Source organism: Pipistrellus hanaki, assembly GCF_964339955.1.
Source record: "Pipistrellus hanaki genome assembly, chromosome: 16".
In the NCBI taxonomy this organism is placed as follows: Eukaryota; Metazoa; Chordata; class Mammalia; order Chiroptera; family Vespertilionidae; genus Pipistrellus; species Pipistrellus hanaki.
The window spans coordinates 39,301,031-39,323,220 of record NC_140518.1 but is presented as its reverse complement, the minus strand read 5'-3'; positions in this window follow the sequence as shown (position 1 = coordinate 39,323,220).

The following is a 22,190-nucleotide window of genomic DNA, read 5'->3' as shown; positions in this document are numbered from 1 at the left end:
TGCTCTCAGAGTCAAGGGCAGCAAGGCCTTCAGGAACACTTCATCCCCCCAAATCCGGTCGCTCTTCCCAGTAGTAAGGAGGAGAGGAAGGAGGGAGGACGAGGGAGGACGAGGGAGGAGGGGGGCCTCCAGGTGTGAAAGGGCTCAGTCTGCAAGCAGCCTGGTACCAGCCAACACCATGGCTGTCACACACGCCAAGCCAAGTACACTGACCCAAAACGGCAACGGATGTCCCAGAGCTGCTGGTGAGAACAGATCCAGAACAAAGAGTTGAGGGCTTCCGGGGGTCTCTCTGGAGTAGCTAAGGGCCCTTGTTACTGTGGGATCAGACCCTCCCTCACTCGATTGGGCCCTCTCAGCTCCTTTCCCACACCGCAGGCCCGGGTCCCACATCTTATATAAAGGGTTGCAGCCAGCTGGAGGGGCTCTGGAACCTTCCTCTTCTTGGGTTGCTCACTCAGGCACTGAGCAAGCTGCTGTGCTCTGGGACTTCCAATCCAGGAATGTCAGAAGTGTCATGTGTGTACTGCAGGGTGCTGAGGGCAAGCAGAGTCCGGAGGCCCCTGCCCCAGGCAGCTTCTCTCTCCTGGGAGATAAGAACCCACTGTGAGCTGGCCAGCATGGCTCAGTGGTACTGACCAATGAATCAGGAGGTCATGGTTCAAGTCCAGGTTGTGGGCTCGATCCCCACTTGGGGGTGTGCAGGAGACAGCTGATCAGTGATTCGCTCTCATCACTGATGTTTCTATCTCTCCCTCTCTCTCTCTCCCTTCTTCTCTGAAATCAATAAAAATATATTTTTTTATAAAGAACCCACTGTGAGCTGCAATGCCAGCAGAGCCTGGGCCTCACCTCAGCTTCCTCACCAACGATGGCCTGTTGCCCCCTTAGCTTCGACTCTGAAACTTTTAACATTTTGACATTGAGGAGGCTCCCAGTGTAGGCCATGCAGAAGGGAATGACAAGAACCAGGCTTGGAGGCATCCAGAGTGTGGTGACACCACCCTCAGAGGGCAAATAACCATTTGAGGAACTTCATGAAGAAACAAGCTGGATCTAGAAATATCCAACAGAATGAAAGCCAGCTGCACAGTGATACAAACCAATTGTATTAATTTTCCAGTCTGCATAACAAATAACCCCAAACTTGTTGTCTTAAACCAACATCCATTAATATCTCAAAAATAGTAGGTTGGGAGTCTGTGTGGACTCAACTGGGTTCTCCGGGCATGGCCCAGATCAAGATGTTGGTCGAACCTGGCTCTTATCTGAAGAGTCCAGAGAGGAATCCACTTCCAAGTTCATTCAGTTGTTGGCAAAATCCAGGTCCTTGCAGTTGTGGGTCCGAGGACCCCATTTCCTTGCTGGCTGCCAGCCAGGGGCCACTCTCCGCTCCCCCACTGGAGGCCACATGGATTCCTGGTCACGTGCTAAGGCTTCCACCTTCAACGCCGGCAATGGATTCGCTGTCATGGTTTGAATCCCTCTGACTTCCTCTTCCAATACCATCCAGAGGAAACTCTGCTGTTAACAGGCTCATGATATTAGGTTAGGCTCATCCCGATAGCATCCTTTTGCCATATAACCTGGGAGTAACGCCAAGGGGTAAAGGTCATGAAGGGCGTTTAAAAACCCTACCCCAGTAATGAAGTAAGGATGTCAAAATAGCTTGAGAAGGAAGGGAAAGGGAGGAGGGGGCAAGAGGAACTGTGATGGGGGTGGTCAAAGGCCGAGATGAGGCCTGGGTGGAAAGAAATCCTTCCTGTGCACCTGACCTAACACTTACTGATACTCTCATCAAGACAGGATTGTCCTGGAGCTCGTAGCCCTCCAGGGAGTCGGTAAACGGACCTGGGTCAGTCTGGGGGTCTCCTGATGTTTTCTGAAAGTTTGATAAACATCCATTATGGATTTTTCATGAGGGAGGGGGTGGAGGAGGGGAGGCAGGAGAAAGTCTACTATGTCTTTCAGTAGATTATCCCAAGAATCCTTACCCAAAAAGCAATTTTAAAAATTAACAGCTTTATTGATATATGAGTCATATACCATACTTACACTCATTTAAAAGTGTACAATTCAGTGGTTTTTATTAAATTGACAGAGTTGTGCCACCATCAGTACCATCAATTTGAGAAAATTTTCATCACCCTCCCCTGCAAAATGCATACATATTAGCAGTCATTTTCACTTCCTCCCAAACTCCCAGTCCTAAGCAACCAATCATTTACTTTCTGTTTCTCTGGATTTGCCTATTTGGGGCATTACATGTAAACGGAATCGTACACTATGTTGTCTCTTGTGTTTGGCTTCTTTCACTTAGCATAGTGTTTTCAAGGTTCATCCATGTGATAGCATCTATCATTCCTTTTTATGGCTGAATAATATTCCACTGTGTGGATATTACCACATATATACTATCAGTTGATGAACATTTGGATTATTCCTACTTTGGGGTTATTATAAATAATGCTGCTGTGAACATTCTTGTACAAATTAATTTATCATGGGAATATATATTCCTAGTATTGAACTGTTTAGTCATAAGGTAACTTCATTTAACCTTTTAACGACTATTACATTTTTTTGGAACAGCTGCCTTTTGAGATGCTCTGGGGGCACATTTATTTCAGAGATTAAAGGTAAATTAGCAAAAAGGAAGGCCAACTGGCAAGGAATAGTCTCAAGGAAAACCAGGATTTGGTGAAGCAATGACCTGGGATAGTTCAAGGTTGATGAATTATAGGCTGTCCAGACTCAAGGGAAGGAGGCTGGACCATGAATTAGAGAACAGACAGCATCCCAACCCTACCCATAACTCATTCACAGACCCACATTCACCGTCCTCCACGCCCACCCACCCTCCCCAACCTCTACCCTCACCCCTGGGCTGCAGAACTCTTCTGTTGATCAATAATTAATGGTGCGACCAGAGAGCCTTCTATGTGCCAGCTCCGACAGAAGTAAACAACTGAGGTGGTTGCTGACTCTTGGGTCTTGTGGTCTCTTGGGAAAGAGAGACATTAAACAAACAGTTAAATAACTAAGTAACTTTCACTGCGGGGCTGGCAAGAAGTGCTGGGTGCTGAGACCAGAGAAGGGGGTAGAGGTGGGGAACCAGCCAAGTCCTTCTGAGGAAGCGATGTAACATCTAGGAACAGACTGATAGGATGAGTAAGTGTTGTTTTAGCCAGACAGTGATGCGAGGGAGAATGAGGACGAGGTGAAAGAGGGAGGGGACGGCTGTGCTAACACAAAATGGGAAGACCCTGAGTCTGGAAGGAATGACTGAGAAGGCTAGTGTCCCTGGACAGGGGTGGGCAGCCTAGGTCAGGCCGGCCCTGTGGGAAGGCCTCTCCAAGGATCTTGTGTTTTATCCTAAGGGGACAAAGAGCACTGGAGGATTTTATATTTAAAAAGAATAAGAGACCAAGGTTGAACTCTGAGTAGGGCTGTATCTGTTTTATAGTGTCAGGCTTAGAAATTCAATTTGGCACAGAATCTAGGATCTCAGAAATGAGGTTTGGGGAAGGATCTTTCAATCTGAAAAATAAAACAAAACAAAACTCGAAAACTTTCTCTGTCCTGTGCTAGAAAGGCAGGTCTCAGAGAGCTGCTGGTAAAATCTGGGCTTATTCAGGCACAGCTTTGTCCCTAGACGAGTGCCTTCCTTGAGGCTGTCCCACTGTCTGCTACAGAGCAAGGTGTCAGACTCAGGAGGATGGCCCGCAGTTGTCTTAGCAGAAGCCAGATCTGCAAGGCTATCAGCCGTCTGTCTACATAGCATGTCAGTTGCAAGTCAGGGAGAAATATGGTCAGATTTGCCCTTGAAAAAGATGGCTCTGGCCCTGGCTGGTTTTCTCAATAGTTAGAGCATCAACCCGTTGACCGAAGGGTTGGGGGTTCGATTCCCCGTCAAGAGCACGTACCTAAGTTGTAGGTTCAATCCCCGGCCCTGGTTGGGACACATCAATCGATGTGTCTCTGTTCCCGCCCCTTCTACTGTCTCTAAAAATCAATGGGAAAATATCTTCATTCCTGGGGTGAGGATTTAAAAAAATAGAAAGAACGGAGGCCAGTGTGGAGTAGATCTTGCTACAGGATAGTATTTTAAAGTAAGATGATGACTGCCATATAAACATAGAATGGGCACGTCTTAAAGCTTGTATGGAATTCATCCATTGAGAGAACCAGTATGACATAAAACCCAGTTCAAATGAGAACCCAAAGAACAGGCACACAACAGAGACCATCAGGAATGACGTTAGCTTGCTAATCAATGCAGAAATTATCTCTGCGGAGAGCAGAAGCCAATTGCATCTTCCCGGTGCAGAATTCATCTGCACGTCTGTGAACAGAGATCATTTGCATCACCTCCGTCAGCTACCTTCTGTCCCCGAGGAACTGCAAAACGGCAAAGAAAAAAGGAAGAGAAGAGAAAGGTGCAAACCCCTGTCGGATCAGATAAGCCTAGACGAGTTCTCTGGAGACACCTTCCCTGAGAGGAAGCAGTAAAATGTTTGCCTGCTTCAAAGTCTTTCCCACATTTGGCGGGCAACCTGGAGCTGCGCAGTGGCCCATGCAAACCTGGGCTTTGCAGAGGAGCAGTGTGTGAAACACATCCGGTGCTGGGTGAGCTGCATGCTGCGGCTCCACAGGTTCAAACCCCCCTCCCTCCATCCCCACCCCCACCCTGCCAGGCAGCTCCTGCGACGCCAGGAAGCCTGGGACTCCAGAATCCAGTTTGAAGCCTTTTGCCCTACGGGTTTCCTAGGTTCACTTTTTTTTTTTTTTTTTAATCCTCACCGAGGATATGTTTTGATTGATTTTAGAGAGAGGAGAAGGGAGAGAGACAGAAACATCGATATGAGAGAGAAGCATGGACCGGTTGCCTGCTGTATACAACCCAACCAGGCTGCTTAGCATTCGTGGAACCCCAACCTTTTAGGTGTACGGGATGTCACTCCAACCAACCAAGCCACCCAGCCAGGCTGCTTAGCATTCTTGGATCCCTGGGCTTTCTAGTCCCCCAAACCTCAATCTCAATCAATTATCTACTCTTTAGCTACTGCTGGTATTTAGATCTGAAAATGCTGGAGATGAATTGCCTACATTCTGAGAGGCCATCTAGCATAGAGGTTTTAAACATAGACTCGAATCAGATGCTAAGCTCTGTGACCTTGGGCAAGTTTCTTAGTCTCTCTGTGCCTGTTTTCTCTCCTGCATAACAGCACCTCATTGGGTTGCTTCCATGATTAAATTAATTCATATACGGGGGGCGGAGGGAGTGTGCAAAAGTAGGCTCACAGTTGTGAGTACATGAAACATAGAGTTTGTTCTTGTATTGTCACTTATTAATCTGTATTGTTCCGTACGAACAACTGTAAGCCTACTTTTGCCCACCCTGTATGTACATCACTGAGGACAGAACCTGGGACATGAGGTGTATTTTCTATCCTTGTAATCCTAGTGCAGCCTGTTGCCAGGGCCATGTCGCTGACGCCCACCATGCTTCATGCCGGTGGTCAGTGCACGCCTAACTTCTAATTGGTCGACCTCCCGCCTATGGGGACAATTTGCATATTAGCCTTTTATTATATAGGATAGGATTGTTCGCTAGCTCCACTGTAATTTAAGCTCAAGGAAAGCAGAAATTGTTTCTGTACTACTCAGAGATGTGTCCTGGCTGTTCAGAGCAATGCCTGGTACCTAGTAGGTGCTCATTAAGTGTTTGTTGAATAAAATAAATAAAGTATATATATTTTTAATGGAAGGACCTATGCTAATCTTCTTTGGATCTCTACAATTCTTAATGCTGTAGCTTGAACATGATTGGAACTCAATTAACATTACAGACTGAATTAATGTGTTTTAAAAGACAGTAAAGAAGTGAAAAATGAACAGTGGTAATCTCAGCATCCCTCACATAATGTGTGTGATCTTGATTTATGCCCCTAAGTTTGCTCAGTGATAGATAACTATTACCAAGAGCTAGAAGTTTTTACTTTTCTTGCCTAACACTTGAAAATAAGTTGCAGACATAATGGTTCAGCTCTAAATATTTTAGCTTGTTTCTTCTAAGAACAATGACACCCCAATGTTTTATTTCAATTTACTAGGAATTACCATGCTCTTGAATTTGAGAACTGATTAAATAATATCTAATGGACAGTTTATAAATTTTTCTCATCATTCCCAGAATATCCCGGTGGCTCCCCACTTCATTCAGAGCAAAAGCCGAAGTTCTCACCGAAGCCATGAGGTCCTCCTTGATCAGCTCCCACCCCTGCCCCCGGCACCTCTCTGACCTCATTTCTGCCCTCCCCCTTGCTCGCTCCTCTCCAGCCTCTGCAGCTCCTCTGACACTCGGGCACATTCCCACTTCCTGGCCTTTGTACCTGCTGTCCCGTGTACAGAATTCACTCTCACCTCCTTAAGGACTTGGCTCAAATGGCTCAGCTGTCTCCTCCTCAGTGGGGTCTACCATGGCTACCCATTCTAAAATTACAGACCCCACCCCTGATGTATCATCTTCTAGCATATGGCATAATTTCCTCGTTGGTTTTGTGTAATGTCTGTCTCCCTTGTTATAATAGAATGTAGGTGGGGTTGTCATCTGTGTTTACTCAGTTATCCCCACTGCCTAGTCTGGGGTCTTCAAACTTTTAAAGTGGGGGCCAGATCACGGTCCCTCAGAGAGCTGGAGGGCCGGACTATATGAACTACTAATTCCTACTGTAACACCTTGGCTGCGCTCACTGCCCAAAAAACCTGGCGGGCAGGATCAGACTCCCCTGGGGGCTGCATGTGGCCCGCGGGCCGTAGTTTGAAGACCCCTGGCTAGAACAATGCCTGGTAAAGCATCAATGGCTGTTTCTAGGATGGATGAATGAGTGAAGTGGGAGAAATGTCAACCATCGGGACTGGCCAAGGAGGCCTTGGGTGGTGTAATGATAATGCACTGAGCAGCACTCCTTAAGAAGTCTGCCACATTTTGGGGAGGCCCAGATAAAATGAGGCCTTGCTAGCTAGAAAGGGACAAAGGGGTCACAGTGTGGGGTGGATATATTGGCTGAGCCACAGGGATTACCTATGTTCTGTGTCATATCCTGTCTCAGAACATCCTCTTATCTCAGAACATTTTTTAAAACTATATTTTTATTGATTTCAGAGAGGGAGGGAGAGGGAGATAGAAACATCAGTAAGGAGAGAGAATCATTGATTGGCTGCCTCATGCACCACCTTTCCCCCCACTTCCTGGGTACAGAGCCTACAACCTAGACATATGCCCTGACTGGGAATCGAACCATGACCTCATGGTTCATAGGTCAATGCTCAACCACTGAGCCACACCACTGATCTAAGAATATTTTTATACTCTCCTTTAAGAAACAGGCATGATGTACTGAATGCTTATCATGTGACAGTTACAGTGCCAAACACTTTTAACCCTGTATTTATTTAATCATCTCAACAATCCTATGAGGCAGGTATTACCATAAAACTCATTTGCTAGACAAGGATGGGTCAGATGTTTAACTGATCTTTTCTTAAATATATTTTTTATTAATTTCAGAGAGGAAGGGAGAGGGAACATTAGAAACATCAATGATGAGAGAGAATCATTGATCAGCTGCCTCCAGCATAACCCCGGAGTCAAACCTGGGAACCTTTAGTCCACAGGCTGACGCTCTATCCACTGAGCCAAACCAACTAGGGCATGACTTTTAAAATTCATATTTTATTTATTAAAATTACTATTCAAAAACCCAAGTTCTTCCTTAAGCTTCAGCTTACAAATCTTACTCTATTTGTGTCCAACATATTTTAACAACCCTTTTAAAGGGATTTTGAATGTTTTATTCCAGTTCCAAAGGTAAATTCCCTTAACCATTTTCAATTGCATTTAAGCATTCATTGTGTTCCGTTTCCTTATGTACTTTAATGGTCTGACTTAATAAACATAACCTTTCCAAGTCCTTAAATTGAAATTATTCACCCAGTAAATTAAATTTACAACTATACTGAACATTGGGTTCTCCTAAATGTTCCAAAGCTAGATATACATTTGAGAAGATTTTTGGTTAAAATTATGAATCTCAATCAATTTATACTTACTAATTTGATACTGGAATTTCAAGATTTTTACTCTAAGCAGGCCAAATCATATCGAGTCATAAATGCCTAAATACCAAATGCACACAGATTCCTTTACATAGAAGCATTACTACCATGATTTGGATTTCTTTAACCTTTCCATATTTAATTGTAAATCTTCAAAGGTGCTCATTCACTAAGAAAACGGTAATATTCGCCTCACACCATTTTGAGGGTTGCCTTCTTGACTCTTGAGATTACAGAACATCTGCTCTGCCCTGTTTATCATTGCTGTGCCGGCGACCCCAAAATTCAAAGGAAGTGCCACGGGGCCTCGGAAGCCTAGATCTAAGTTACAGTATATGTCACACCCCCACGCAGGAAACTCTACTGCCTGACCTGATATAGCCTGTTTTTGGTTTTTATGATTAGTCATTTCTACCTAAAGCTGAAGATCTTTGAACCAGATGGGATCCTGCATTCTTTCCTATTTTATTGCCTCTTTAGACCGTGCAAGTCTTAGAGATATTAAAGTGACATCTGATTGAATTATGGCTTAGGAACCAGCTCTTTTTCATGTCGTGATGGAACTTGAGGCATCTGTCAACAATAGAAACGGACGTGATCTGTGACATCACACCGGGTACTGCCGTGGCCTGCGAGGTCAGCCAGCTCTGAAGTCAGGAAACAGGGAGGCTTCCGCTAGGAGCCCCATGTTCCGTTCTCCCCTGCCCTCACGGATAAAGGTCACCCAGATGGGACCAGCAGAATGGGAAGCAGTAGAATTGGAGCTAAATATATTTCTCCAGAGGAAGCACAGGGGTGCCCGAGTGCTTCTTCCATCTCCTTCTCAATTATAGTTGTTTTCCCTTAACCACAGGGGAGAGGTTCCGAGACTCCTGTGGACGCCTGAATCCCTGAATATGCTTTTTTTTTTTTTTTAATGCATACACACTTATGATAAACTTTAACTTATAAATTAGGCCCTGTAAGAAATTGACAAAAAGAACTGATGATAAAACAGAACAATTATAACAATATACTATAATGAATGTTAGCTCCCTCTTCTTTTCTCTCTTTCTCTTCCCCTCCCCAAGAGGCTCTAAGGGACAATCTGTGGGTAGCATATCCAGCATGGGGGGTTGAGATGAAGCTGGATGGCAAGAGATTTCCTTACACTACTCATGGAAACTTATGAGTTGTTTTATTTCTGAAATTTTCCCATTTGATATTTTCAGAATATAATGAAAATATTATATTGACCACTGCAACCACAGAAAATGGAGCCCCAGATAAGGGGGTGACGATTGTACAATAAGCCTGGTTAGTAGGCTGATAGGGCAGGTGGCATTGTTCCTATTTTCCTTTTTCTTTTTTTAATATATTTTATTGTTTTTTTACAGAGAGGAAGAGAGAGGGATAGATAGTTGGAAACATCGATGAGAGAGAGTCATCGATCAGCTGCCTCTTGCACACCCCCTACTGGGGATGTGCCCACAACCAAGGTACATGCCCTTGACCAGAATCAAACCCGGGACCTTTCAGTCCACAGGCCAACGCTCTATCCACTGAGCCAAACCGGTTTCAGCCATTGTTCCCATTTTCATTAGTTCACTCATTTATTCATTCCACAGTACCATGGGCAAGGTCATTGCCTTCAAAGAGCTCACATTCTACAAAGGAGACTACAGTCAGAGCTCAGGGCTGACGGAATCTACATTAGGAGGGGCGCTGAGGAAGTGCCATGGGGTCAGGGGAGGGAGAGTAACTGGCCTCCGGTGGGAGGGAATCAGAGGTCTCAATGAAGGAGGGGACCTTTGACATTCACCTATGTTTATTGGATATTTATGATATGCCTCACACTATTGGGGATGAATAAGAAAAATTAAACAAAGCGATTTCAGGTTATGAGGCGCTAATGTTTATTGAGGGCTTCTAACATGCTGACGCTGGTCTAAGTGCTCTCCATTGATTGACTTCTTTCATCCTCCCAGCCCTTCTGAGGCGGGAAGCCATGGATATTCCCATTCTGTAGGAGGAGACGGTTCCATTCATCCATTGCTGCTTAGCAATCCACCCCAAAATGAGTGGCTTACAACGGCCATCATTTTATTCTGTTACCATTTGGTAGGTCAGGAATCCAGGCGGGGCTCAGCAGGGACAGCTCATCTCTGCTCCACAGTGTTAGCTGGGCTTTTTGCTGGAGCTGGAGGGTCAAGATGGCCTTGCACGTGACGAGGGCCTCAGGGCGGGCTGTCAGCTGGCACTTCGGTTGTCCTTCATGTGACCTCTCTCTCTTCAGAAGCAGGATAACTGGGACTTCTTTACATAGCAGCCGTCTTCCCAGAGTGCAAACACAGACACTGCAAAGGGACAGCACCAAGTACACCATTCAATTGGTCAACAAATGTCACAGAGCCAGCCCAGGTTCAAGTGGAAGGGAAATTGTCATGGGAGGAGTGGCAAAGTCACATTGCAAAGGCCACGCAGAATGGAAAAAACTGCTGTGGTTGTCTTTGAAAGTGATCTTTCTCAGACCTAGAGTTTAAATAATTTGCTCAAGATCATACAGCTAATAATCAGCTTTGGGTGGGGGTCAGTAAGATAGAGGTCAGACATACAGAAATGTGGAGAAGGATATTTCAGATAAGATGATGCATGTAGCCGAGACCGGTTTGGCTCAATGGATAGAGCGTCGGCTTGGGGACTGAAGGGTCCCGGGTTCGATTCCGGTCAAGAGCATGTACCTTGGTTGCGGGCATATCCCCAGTAGGGGGTGTGCAAGAGGCAGCTGATCGATGACTCTCTCTCATCGATGTTTCTAACTCTCTATCTCTCTCCCTTCCTCTCTGTACAAAATCAATAAAATATATTAAAAAAAAAAAAAAAAGATGATGCATGTGAGTGAGGGCCCAGAGTTGTGACTGGGAGTGTAATTGTTCACTTTGCAGGAAGAACTATGTATATGAGAATGAGACCAGCCAAAACTGGTTTGGCTCAGTGGGTAGAGCATCAGCCTGCGAACTGAAGGGTCCCAAGTTCGATTCCAGTCAAGGGCATGTACCTTGGTTGTGGGCACATCCCCAGTAGGGAATGTGCAAGAGGCAGCTGATCGATGTTTCTCTCTCATCGACGTTTCTAACTCTCTATCCCTCTCTCTTCCTCTCTGTAAAATATCAATAAAATATTTAAAAAAAAAAAAAAAAAAAAAAAAAAAAAAAAAAGAATGAGACCAACAACAAAAAAGTAGGCCGGGGCCACCTTCAGTCACAGGGCATGATGGGGAACAGCAGGCTCAGCTCTGTGGATTTGATTCGGGGGGCGATGGGAAGCTATGCAAAAGTTTGGAGCAGAGAGTGGCTTCCCAGGGAGCTGAAGGGCGCCCTGTGTGTGCTGGTGAGTGGAGGCAGCCCGGTAAGTGAGGAGGCTCACAGGAGCCCTGGCACCATACGTGGGACCAGAGGGTGGGTGTGAACGCATGACACCTTTCAGGGTGGATTTGACACAACCTGACAAGCTGGCATTTTACAGAGGAGGAAAGTGTGTCTCTGAGAGGCAAACGCTCCAGGATCTCTTAGAGAAGCAGACAGCAAAGGGAGGAGGCCAATGGGCCAAAGGAGAAGCGGAGGGTGGAGCCCAGGAGCCCAGGTCTGTGGACCGCTGGTCCGTTCACGAACGATGGGAGCATTCACGGTGGGAACCGGAAGAGGGGGCTCCGCTGACCGTTCCGTGCGGTGCGTGGGCATCAGCACGGCCTGGGTGCCATGTCAGCTCTGTCCTGCGAACTGTCCGGTGGGAGATGGCTTGAACCAACAGAAAGGATCTGCCCTCGTGGGTGACCTGCCCTCTCCCCGCTGTGAAGAGCTGGGCCCATCGGAGTTAGATGGGGGCTGGATTTGAACAGGAAATGGAGACTTGAATTTTCCCACCTCCACATACGCCCTGGATTGCTTTGTGGGTTTTTCTGGGGAAGAGAGAAGAGGGGGTGTGATATGCAGTTCTTTCAAAATTCTTAGTTTAAAGAGACACTGAATTTTTATTTATTTATTTATTTTTTAAAATAAAGAGCCTGGTTGATCTCATGCTTAGCATCTCCGGCTGGAAGGGGCTCCCCACCCCCTCTGTGCTGGCTGCTCTGTGGGATTTGTATCTCCTGTTCTTCTGACACACTTCATGCAGGGAGAGCTCATTTTGGCTCCCTCAGAAATTGGACTCTAAATTTAGAGCTGGCCTCAAAACTTCTGATCTTTGAGCTCAACTTGTCTGGCTTGGCCCGGTCTGCAACAGCCACCTCTTATCACCGTTAATGTTGTTCCCATTTGGTTCTCTAGTTGTCTTAGAAACATGACTTGGTATGATTGGTCATGGCCAAAAAATGCAAGCCAGAGCCCACCAGTCTGCCCGGTCTCCTCTTGTAAATAACGTTCTCTCGGAGCAGAACATGTTTCCCCTCGTTTTCTCAGAGCCGGGCCCCTTGGGCTCATTCCAAATTCCTCCGGTCCCCCTTCCATCTGTTGTTGCAAGCTCCCCCCCTGCCTTCTCATCCGCGGAATCACGAGAAAGGAGAGGAAGTGGTGCCTGGTCTGTGCCTCGACCCAGCTGCCTGCCATCTGGACTCAGGCCTATTAACCCCTGACCTTCGGCCATCAGCCTCGCCCGCACCTCCTTCCACATAGCCCACGCCGGGAGAAGGGGCGAGGAGCCAAGGGGCCTCGCAGTCCCCACCGAGCGGTCCTTTGCCTGCCCGGCTCTCACCGAGGAGATGTCCCTTCCCTCGGGGCCCAGCATCGTCCATCCAGGGTGCAGCGGACAGCTGCTTCCGAGTCCTGGGCCCTGCCCCTCACTTCCGTGCGCCTCTGGGCAAGTCACCTGACTTTCCAGCTGAGCCTGTTTTCCCAGCTATCCACAGTGGAATGAGAGGGCCACAACCCTTAGGGTGCTCCCGCTTAAAACCTCCCAAGCCTCTATGACCATAACCGGTTTTGGCCAGAGAAGAGGTCCTTTCAGTATTAAAGAGGGGGGCATCGCTGATGGCATCACAACATCCCTGAAAAGCCAGTCAGGGGATGCACTAGAGAGTGGCAGTACCCGCCCCCCCCCCCCACCCATGAAATCCAGAGGTGTAACCCCCAAACTCAACTCAGCGTGATCGCCCCGGAGGCCAAGCCCACCTGGATGTCCCCGGTGGTCGCTTTAAAGGTCCTCAGTATTCTGAAAGTAAAAAGCTAAAACCTTAGAGCAGCGTTTCCGGAAACGCTTTCTGTAGATCCTTTAGGATCCCAAGCGCCCTTGGGTTTGCTAACCTGTTGTCCGATAAGTTGGGGTTCTCTTCACTGCAGGATTTCTCAGAGCCTTGAACAGGCTGAGGCGCCTCCAAGTTAGAACCATTACTACAGACTCTGCTCACCCTTCACAGCAGCCTTTGTCTTCGCCATCTTGCTATTTCCATTTTGCAGGTGCATAGTGAGGCTCAGGCTGGCGCAGAGTCCTGCAGCGTGGAAGTGAAGGGGCTGAGGTCTGAATCTAGAGCCCACGTTCCTAGCATAGGCTCTGTTTCCACCCCATGTTAGTAAGCTCCAGAACGGGGTTGCTGGCCCTGAGACGCTGCCTTTGCCCCAGCTGAAGCACCTCTGGGAAATGGAGCAAAGGGCAGGCTTCTGGGGAAGGAGAGAGGGGTGAGGGACATGCTATGTATATGCCAAAACCTCACGCAGAAGGGCCGGTCGCCATCTCCTGGGGACAACTCATTCAGGAGGTGAGGGTCTCACCAACATGTGTGTTGCTCCTCACCGCTGGGACCAGGCTCCGGGGTAAGTCGGGGGAAGGAGTGCCAGCCTTTTACAAGGAAGGGACACGAAGGAGGCCCAGTGATGCCCATTCTGGAAATACTCATTGTTGCATCTGTACCACCCAATGCCCCTCCCAAACACAGCTGATTGGACAGCCTCAGCAACAGCCCCCGGTAGCCAGTCATGACGAGGGGCTTCTGAGAGACTGAACTAGTTATTAGTTACCTGTTCATTCTTCCATTTCTCTAACAAGCTCTTGTTGAAATCCAGGGACACAGCCCCTCAAACGCAGCTCAGAACGGTCACACTGCGGAGCATGGGAGACACAATGGTGAGCAAGTCCATGGTCCCTGTTCCTCAAGGAGAAACGGGCCTTAAACAAAAGTGATGCTCACGGGTGGTGTAGTCACAACTCAGGTAGCTTCTCCCAAGGGAAGGAACACCGTTCCAGGACAATGTGTATCAAAGGAGTGTTATCTAGTGTGTGTGTGGGGGGGGGGGGGGGGGCAGGGTGCTGTGTGGCCACGGAGGGGCACTCCTCACAGGCCCTTCAAGAGACTTTGGAGCAGTGGTTCTCAACCTTCCTAATGCCACGACCCTTTAATACAGTTCCTCATGTTGTGGTGACCCCCAACCATAACATTATTTTCGCTGCTACTTCATCACTGTAATTGTGCTACTGTTATGAATCATAATGTAAATATCTGTGTTTTCCGATGGTCTTAGGCGGCACTGCTAGTGGTTCTCAATGTGACCCACAGGTTGAGAACTGCTAGCAGGGTTGCCTGTGACCCACAGGTTGAGAACCGCTAAGACCATCGGAAAACACAGATATTTACATTATAATTCATAACAGTAGCAAAATTATAGTTATGAAGTAGCAACAAAAATAATTTTATGGTTGGGGACCACCACACCATGAGGAACTGTATTAAAGGTCACGGCATTAGAAAGATTGAGAACCACTGGTCTAGAGAGACACAGAAGCATCAAACAGACCGTCCAAGCTCAAAGGGAAGGCAGAGGAGCTGGGTTCAGGGGGTAGGGAGGTAAGAGATCAACCAGATGACTTGTATGCATGCTTATGAGCATAACAAATGGGCACACTCAGCAGGGTGTTGAGGGCATGTGCTGGCGGGGGGGCAGGAGTGGCTGGGGAGAGGTCAATGGGGGGAAAGGAGACTATAATACTTTCAACAATAAAAATTTTAAATTAAAAACAAGAGAGAGAGATTCTGGAGAAATGTAGCTGCTTGACAGCCCCCAACTGCCACGCCTTCTGATCAGCCTCAGTATTCACACCAAGGCTACGCCCTCCAAGGAAGCTCCTAGCCAATGAGTGACTGAACTCATCGTCAGAATGTATTCCTGCTTCCAAAGGAGTCCAGTAGCTCAACCTCTTTGGCAGAGCAGGTGCCTCAGTTTGGACTGATTGATTGAATGGCAGCAAATAGATGCAATGGATGTGGGAGTCACAGCAAAGTGAATTCCCATAATAGGAAGGGGGTTGTGGGGGAGGGCTTGTCATCTAGAAGGTCTTGGGGACTCTGGGGGTGGCCAGATGTGCATTGGGAGCCATTTGATGCAGAGAATCACTCTGTGTCTTTAAAAAAAAAAAAAAAAAAAAAAAAATATATATATATATATATATATATATATATATATATATATATATATATATATATATTATTGATTTCAAAGAGGAAGGAAGAGGGAGAGACAGAAACATTCATGAGAAAGAATCATTGATTGGCTGCCTCCTGCATGCCCCCTACAGGAGGGTCAAGCCCGCAACCCAGGCATGTGCCCTTGACCAGAACTGAGCTTGGGACCCTTCAGTCCATAGGCCGAAGTTCTAGCCACTGTGCCAAACCAGCCAGGGCTCACTCTGTGTCTTGAGGGTATTTGATGAACACGTGAGTGTGGCTGACACTACACATGTGTGAAGAGAGACAGACCAACAATGTGACTCCTAGGAAGTGTGTCCATTCTGGGTTTTTGTTGTTGTTTTTACTTTTTGTTGTAGACTGTTGAAAACATAGATAATAATGACAAGAAGAGTGCAGTGGGTCTCCATGACCCATTATTCTCCCTTCTATTGATCACTTCCTCCTCCAAGCAGCTCCAACCTGTCCATGCCTCCCACTTGACAATTACTCATATACTTTCTCATGAAATCTTTGTTTTAGCTCCTCTTGAAACCAGTACTATTCTTGGGCTCTTCTGTTATGTGAGTCAATAAATTTCTTTCTACACTTCAGTTCCAAGTGAATTTTTATCTCTCATAATGGGGGGAGGGGGGGGATAGGGGGGGACACCCTGTCTAATATAGAGACATAAAAAATCCTGTCTAATAAAGAGAAGATATGGTCAAGTCCTACCAAGCCTTATCTGCCTGTCACCCTGAGCCCAAGTACCTTTTCAAGGGCATCCACAGTGTATTCGTTATCTACGGCTGCATAATAAATAACCCCAAATTTAGTAACTATGGCAACCAGCCTCCTCCAAGACGCCCTTAAAGTTCTTCACCTCCTGGTACTCATGCCCATTGCAGTCTCCGACAGGTGTTCGTCTGGGAGCTAAACAGAATGCGGTGACAGGGACGATGTGTGACTTTCAGGCTAGGCCAGAAGAGACATTATACTTTGCTCCTTGCTCCCCCTGGATGTATCCCAAGATTTAGGTAAGCACATAGGAGGCTACCTGGCTTGCCCTGGACAGCCAGGGAGGACTTCCTGGTAGAAGCAATGACTAAACTCAGTCCTAAAGTCTATCCTTCCCTCTGAGTGCTCAGTAGACAGGTCTCTGAAGGCACACCCTTCAGGACAGACCCTCAGATTCTAAGATGTCGGGGGACACTGCTGGTCAGTACATGCACCCTGGAGGGGAGAAAGCCAGATAATTCCTCCAGCCTCTGGTTCCCTGCTGGGTCCCACCAGAGCACTTTCTCAGGGACCTCTTGTGACCAGTGGTCAGCTCAGAGAAGTGGAATTACAGGGCCCACAGTTCCTATAGGCGAGGAAGGGGTTGTCAGAGGGGGTGTTGACCCCCCTGCAGAGACACAGGCACACAACACAGCCTGAGCTGAGCTGTCAGTTGGGGGAGGCTGGGCTAGAAAACCTATGTTGGCCCACCCCGCCTCCCCCAGCTCCCTCTGCTGACCAGCTATCTCCATCCCAGTCTGTTCTTTCCCCAAAGGAGCCCGGAACATGCTAGAATGTCTCTCCCCTTCCAAGAACAACTCCTGGCTCTCTCTCCCACACACTTGTCACTCCCAGCGCCCACCCCTTCCTGGCAAGGTGCCTTCACCAGGCCTACCTTCTCTCCCTGGTTCTCATTCGTACATCATCGCTCTTCTGTTCTTCCCTTTTGCTAAAGCTCCTTGCATATGGGATGTGGCAATGGGTGGGCATGATCGTGTAGCAGAGAGAGAGGCAGAGAGAGAGAGAGAGAGAGAGAGAGAGAGAGAGAGAGAGAGAGAGAGAGAATCTGTTTCTGTGTGCATCAAGGATGCTGGGGCATGGGCCAGACCTGGCATCTGCTCAGGGTTAGTGGGCTCAGATGTGGTAGAAGGCTGGGGATGTAGGCAGAGGTCCAGACCATTTAGCACCTCTTGGAAAAGGCCTCGCTGTTCTGGCCTCTGCCTACACCCCAGGCTCTTAAGTTACAATCTTCCTGGTTTAAGGCCATTTTCAAACACACTCACAGCTCTGACCCTCGCTGTGTCCCCCGACATCTCAGAATCTGAGGGTCTGTCCTGAAGGCTGTGCCTTCAGAGACCTGTCTACAGGGCACTCAGCAGGAAGGATAGACTTTAGGACTGAGTTTAGTCATCAACATGGAACTTGCCCTCTCCCTCCTCAGCCTGGGGTTGCTGTGCCTAATCCCCATCCATTACTAGGCAAACTACTGCTTGTCCTTTAAGCCTGGCTCCAGTGTCCCGCCTCCCAGAGCCACCTTAGCCCCTGTGTCTAAGCTGGATACACCCTCCCTTCTTTTTCCCTCCCTCCCCCCAGCAATGCCACCGCCTGGTCTATTCCCCTGGGCCAGCACAGTGCCTCCAGCGCAGTGCCTGGCCTGGGGTGGGAACCAGCTGAAGGAGATGGATGCGGCCATGGGGTTTGGCTGATGGGGACAGGGCTGAGGGGAAGAGAGAAACATTGGAAAGAGGATATATATAAACACTTTCAAACACACTTGCAGCAGCTCTGACCCTCGCTACTCATCTTCCCCATCCCAAACAAACTCCCAAGTCCGTCTGGCCCTGAGCTCCCGCCTTGTCCTGCTCCCCCAGCCAATCGCTGAGCGCCTTTGGTTTCTGAGGGAAGGTGGTGGGGGTGGGAGGAAGAGAGTCAGGCTGCAGAGGGGTTTCGGCCCCGGCTGGTTACATACTCTGGGGGCTGACGCAACTGGAGAATTTGGCTTCTTTTTATCACATATGTCATTTTGCCATATATGGTCACTGAGCGCTACTGGCGGCGCGGCTCCGGCCCAGATGGTGAGCTCCCAGAGTGCAGTGAGCTACATACCAGCCCAGAACAAACAGCCATGGCTCACTCTCGGGACAGGTGGGTGGGCCCGGAGGGGGGTTATATATAGTTCTGGTCACATTCCTTCACTAATGCACGTTGGCCCCCACATGCACAAACAGTCTCCATATCTGGCTCTTTTGACTGAATTTGCTAATTGCTATTCTTCCCTAACCAAGGGAATGAGAACAATCCCGGGAGGAATGTGGGGGAAGAGATCTGCTGGCTGTCAATTCCCTTCCTTGATCCCTGCCCCTCCCACCCCCTCCCCCGTTCCTCCCGGTATCGCCCCCGGAGCCTTTCCAATGCCGGCCTCCTCCAGCGAGGGCTCCCTCTGCCGGCATTGCTCCTTCGTCCCCTTGCTGGGGTCCCCTTCTTCCCCGCACGCCTCCAGCCCAAGGGAAGCCAGCCTGGTGCAGGTAACTCCTGAGGGTGGGTGGGACTCAGAGGGCGGAGTCACAGCAGGTGAGATCTCCAGCTACCACCGGGAACCGCCTCTGCAGGATGTTGGAGGCCGGCCCTCCCGACACACGGCCTATCAAGCAAGAGGTGCAGAGGGGGTGAGGAGGCCTGCCCAAGGGCCTGAAGGCAGCAAAATGGCAGCACAGGAAGCCAATCCTGGGCATTCCGGCAGACCTGAATACACAGTAGTGATCCCCCAAAGTCACTGTCAGGACCTCACTTTCTACCTCCAGCCTGAGGCAGTCAAGATGCCCAAGGTTCCTTTGTTTAAGTTGAATAAAGATGTTTGCTGAGCAGCCAGTGGCTGGGCAGGTGGCCAGGCTGCATTGTCAGCAATGGCCCCTATGTCTGCTGGGTGCTTTGTGAAGCTGCTTTGTGTGACTGCCTTTATGGGCTCCTTTGAAGAACTGTTTTGTCTGATGGTTCCTTGGTAGCAATGGCTACTTGGTCCACAATAAAGACTGCCATATATGTATATGGATTTCCAAGGTTTATCACCTGCCACATCAAGGAGCCCTGAACATGGATGGAGATATCTATATCCATATCGATATCATCTATATCTATATCAATAGCTATATATAAATATAGATATCGATATAGATATAGATAAAGATATTATAGATATAGATAAAGGTAGGTAGATAGTATTCAGCCAAAAGAAAGGAGGATATCCTCCCATTTGTGACAACATGGATTGGAAGTTAAGCACATTGTGTTAAGTGAAAGCAGTCAGATGAGAAAGACAAGTATTGTATTTCATATGGAATCTTTAAGAAGTCAAACTTGTAAAAAACAGAAAAAATTGACGCTTACCAAAAGGTAGAGGTGAGCATAAGAGCGATGTTTAAGGGTACAAACTTGCAGCAAGTAGTAAATAGGCACGGTATAATGAACACAGACCATAATATTCAACTATCATCCTGTAATGCGATAAGCTGCAAAGTATCACTAAAATAGTAATCATATCACAACTAGTGGCCCGGTGCATGGAATTCATGCACATTAAAAGGGAATTCATTAGAGGAAATATTTTAATATTGCTTTTTGCTCTTTCTCTATAATAGAAGTGTCAGAGATGAAAGAAAATTGGTAAAATGTATATGAAAATCTCCCTCCTGTCAGAGTCTGGGGCACGCCATGGAATCTAGAGTCAAGTTCCCGCCTACCACCTGACCGTGCTTTGAAAATGCAGGAGACCCAGACCAGGCCAGAACCAACCCCAGTGGGTGAGACCCAGCCCCAGCCAGCCCCATCCCTGTAAAGCCCCTCTGGGCAGGGGGCATAGCCTCAGGTCCCCGGCCCAGCACTGGGGTAAGGGACGTGGCCTGAGGTCCCCCATCAAGCCCCGCTGGGTGGAGGGCACAGCCTCATGTTCCCCAGCCCAGCACCGGGGTGTGGGGCACAGCCTGAGGTCCCCTGTCAAGCCCCGCAAGTCAGGGGGGTGGGGGGTAGCCTGAGTCTGCCCCAGCCAGGCACTATGCAGCCTCAGGTCCCTGCTGTTCAGTTGTGACGTTATGGCATTCTGGCTAATTTGCATATTCCTCTATGTCAACTCTATTTTATAAATGAATTAATAAAAGACTGTAGTATGACACCTCCACCCCTCACAAAAAAAAAAGGATTTTTGAGGTTTACATCTCCAGTTCAGATCTTCTCCTGAGCTCCCCCCACAGGTCACAGGGGGCGCTGTTCAGCTAGCCTAAAGCGAGGTCAGGCAGGGGCAGTGTTAGACCAACTCTTGAATGACAGGCACAAGCTTGGGGGTGTTCACAGGAGCAGTTAAACCTCCGATGACAAGGGGAGGAAGGGCGGCCAGCTTCTCACAGGTGTCTAGATGCCAGCTTCAGGGAGAGCACAATGGCTTTGATGGTTCCTGTCTCCCGATTTTCTCCAAATAACAGGGACTGGTTTGCCTACCGGGGCCCTCTCTGTGCCAAGATCCCACAACCCTATTCCAGGGCTCGCCTGCCCAAGCATCACCGTTGCTTCACATAAGAACTGAAGGGACTTATTGTGGCTGTCCTTTCCCATGATGCCAAGGCTAAACCCAGCAAGACAAACCCTGGGAGGTGGATGCGTCAGGTGGTGCAAGAAATGCCCCTGGCACACTCCTGGATTCTGACACTAGCAGTGTGGTGTTTCCTCTTGCCCTCTGTCATGAGCTGCCAAGGAATGGTTTCAAAGCTTGCTTCTTCATTTAATAAGAACATAAAACAGTGTTTGGCCCCAAGATGAGGTGACATCAGCCAGCTGAGAAAGAACAGCAACCCCTCTCTGCTCAGCAGGAAGGAAAGAAAAAACAAAAAAACAAAAGGGGGTGGCTGAGTGAACAATGGGCCTGTCTCCAACCTAGACCATCGGTAGCATGTAGAGTCAGGTCTCCCTCCACCCTGCCACCCCACTTTTCATTTTCTTTGGCACAAAATCAAAAGGAAGGGGAATTTGAGCTTATGGGAGGATCAGAGATGAGGTTAGCATCGTGAGGGAGTGAAGATAGAAGCAGCCTAAATCAGAAAACAGAGGTTTTGTAACTGGAATTGGCAAGTCCAGGAGAAGCCAATAGGCCAAGTGAGAGAGGACAGAGAAATGGTTTTGTCCTTGTGTGTTCATTGTTGACAGTACTTAACGGAACTGGGACTTGAGATATGAGGCTTCAAGGGAGGTTGCTGATTGCCTCTGCGGCACTTTGCTTGAATTTAGGGTAAGTTGCTGCCAGTGGAACTGTCTCATGATATTGGTGCAGCCTCATTATAGTCAGAGCATGGTTAACTCCACAGTTAGCATCCTTTCCTCTCATCATTTTAATTTAACACACACACAACTCTTTTTTTAAAAATATATTTTATTGATTTTTTTACAGAGAGGAAGGGAGAGAGATAGAGAGCTTGATACGTCGATGAGAGAGAAACATCAACCAGTTGCCTCTTGTACACCCCATACCAGGGATGTGCCCACAACCAATGTACATGCCCTTGGCCAGAATCGAACCTGGGACCCTTCAGTCTGCAGACCGACACTCTACCACTGAGCCAAACCGGTTTCAGCACACACACAACTCTTAAGTTAAAAATCCAGAAAACCTAGTTTAGAGGAGAAACCAAGATGGCAGCATAGATAAACACCCAAACTGCTGCCTCACACAACAATTTTAAAACTACAACTAAAAGACAGAATGGACATCATCCTGAACCACAGGAAAGCTGGCTGAGTGGAAATTCTACAACTAAAAGGAAAAAGAAAAGCTCATGGAAAACCAGAGGAGCTGCAAAGGGCTGAGGTATGGAGACATACGCTCAGAGAGGAAGGGTGGCTG